The sequence below is a fragment of the Cherax quadricarinatus genome, chromosome 54 (assembly GCF_038502225.1).
Source record: "Cherax quadricarinatus isolate ZL_2023a chromosome 54, ASM3850222v1, whole genome shotgun sequence".
Taxonomy (NCBI): domain Eukaryota; kingdom Metazoa; phylum Arthropoda; class Malacostraca; order Decapoda; family Parastacidae; genus Cherax; species Cherax quadricarinatus.
This window is the reverse complement of record NC_091345.1, coordinates 22,098,731-22,101,302: the sequence shown is the minus strand read 5'-3', so window position 1 is coordinate 22,101,302 and position 2,572 is coordinate 22,098,731.

The following is a 2,572-nucleotide window of genomic DNA, read 5'->3' as shown; positions in this document are numbered from 1 at the left end:
TCAACCCACCTGGGTGGGCCAGGTGGGTTAAGAGGTGGGCCAGGTAGGTTGGCCACGTGGGCTGAAAGGTAGGTTGGCCAGGTGGCTTGAGAGGTGGGTTGGCCAGGTGGGTTGAGAGGTGGATCGGCCAGGTGAGTTGAACGATTCTTAATGATCCTTTACTTGATGAAGGACAAGCAGGACGGAAGCTGTGGTGCGTACTCACCTAGCTGTGGCTGCTAGGTTCGAGTCACACCTCCTGGCCCCGCCTCTCACTACTGACAAGCTCCACAAATCTCTAGCATCTGGGACTCTCTCGTACTTGTGTGTGAAGCTGTTGACTGAGTCCTCCACCTCCTCATCCAGGTCATTCCACTTACTAACCATCCTGAAATAAAAGACTGTTTCCCTGCTTGTGGTAGCCTAGTTGTGGTTGCAGGGGTCGAGTCGCCGCTCCTGGTTCAACTCAATGATTTCTTGCTTCCATTACTTGATTATATCTATAAGTGCTGTATAGTGTTTGTTTGCTGCAACACTTTTCTTGTCCTCAAATGAGCTATACAAGGAAAAATAAGAGATATGAAATAAAGTGTCCGGATGAGCACTTGTAAACCAGCAGGAGGTACTATGTAACACTTGTAAACAAGCAGGAAGTACTGTACAACACTTGTAAACAAGCACGAGGTACTAAATATATAAGGTATGACAAGGAAGCAGCAAGAAAGTAGCTTTAATTAATAATTTCTTCACAGAGTTTAATGTAGTGTTTGTAGCTCTCACAGAGACCCATGTAAAAGACTATTTAACACTGAAGTATTGTTACCTGGGTAAAACCTACGTAGTTGTCACCCTTAAAGCACACCACAAGGAGGAGAAGGAAGAGGAGGAGAAAGAGGAAGAGAAAAGGCTGGTCTCTGTTAGAGTCGTTGGTTTACACTGAGTTACTTAACACCATAACTGATGCAGTCGAAGTTTTAAACAGTTATTGTACTTATATATCAACTAGCACATACAACTTTTCAACACTTCAAAGACAAACTACTGACAACACAATTATGTGTTGACAATCTTTCAACGCCGGTCCTAAATATCCTGTTGCTTGCTGACTCATACTGAACACAATTCAACAGTAAGACTCTAGTAAACTTAGTAAGAGTGTAGTAAAGTCAGTAAGAGTGTAGTAAAGTCAGTAAGAGTGTAGTAAAGTCAGTAAGAGTGTAGTAAAGTCAGTAAGAGTGTAGTAAAGTCAGTAAGAGTGTAGTAAAGTCAGTAAGAGTGTAGTAAAGTCAGTAAGATTGTAGTAAAGTCAGTAAGATTGTAGTAAAGTCAGTAAGATTGTAGTAAAGTCAGTAAGATTGTAGTAAAGTCAGTAAGAGTGTAGTAAAGTCAGTAAGAGTGTAGTAAAGTCAGTAAGAGTGTAGTAAAGTCAGTAAGATTGTAGTAAAGTCAGTAAGATTGTAGTAAAGTCAGTAAGATTGTAGTAAAGTCAGTAAGAGTGTAGTAAAGTCAGTAAGAGTGTAGTAAAGTCAGTAAGAGTGTAGTAAAGTCAGTAAGATTGTAGTAAAGTCAGTAAGATTGTAGTAAAGTCAGTAAGATTGTAGTAAAGTCAGTAAGAGTGTAGTAAAGTCAGTAAGAGTGTAGTAAAGTCAGTAAGAGTGTAGTAAAGTCAGTAAGAGTGTAGTAAAGTCAGTAAGATTGTAGTAAAGTCAGTAAGATTGTAGTAAAGTCAGTAAGATTGTAGTAAAGTCAGTAAGATTGTAGTAAAGTCAGTAAGATTGTAGTAAAGTCAGTAAGATTGTAGTAAAGTCAGTAAGATTGTAGTAAAGTCAGTAAGAGTGTAGTAAAGTCAGTAAGAGTGTAGTAAAGTCAGTAAGAGTGTAGTAAAGTCAGTAAGAGTGTAGTAAAGTCAGTAAGATTGTAGTAAAGTCAGTAAGATTGTAGTAAAGTCAGTAAGATTGTAGTAAAGTCAGTAAGAGTGTAGTAAAGTCAGTAAGAGTGTAGTAAAGTCAGTAAGAGTGTAGTAAAGTCAGTAAGAGTGTAGTAAAGTCAGTAAGATTGTAGTAAAGTCAGTAAGAGTGTAGTAAAGTCAGTAAGAGTGTAGTAAAGTCAGTAAGAGTGTAGTAAAGTCAGTAAGATTGTAGTAAAGTCAGTAAGAGCGTAGTAAAGTCAGTAAGAGTGTAGTAAAGTCAGTAAGAGTGTAGTAAAGTCAGTAAGAGTGTAGTAAAGTCAGTAAGAGTGTAGTAAAGTCAGTAAGAGTGTAGTAAAGTCAGTAAGAGTGTAGTAAAGTCAGTAAGAGTGTAGTAAAGTCAGTAAGAGTGTAGTAAAGTCAGTAAGAGCGTAGTAAAGTCAGTAAGAGTGTAGTAAAGTCAGTAAGAGTGTAGTAAAGTCAGTAAGAGTGTAGTAAAGTCAGTAAGAGTGTAGTAAAGTCAGTAAGAGTGTAGTAAAGTCAGTAAGAGCGTAGTAAAGTCAGTAAGAGTGTAGTAAAGTCAGTAAGAGTGTAGTAAAGTCAGTAAGATTGTAGTAAAGTCAGTAAGAGCGTAGTAAAGTCAGTAAAGCGTAGTAAAGTCAGTAAGAGTTTAGTAAAGTCAGTAAG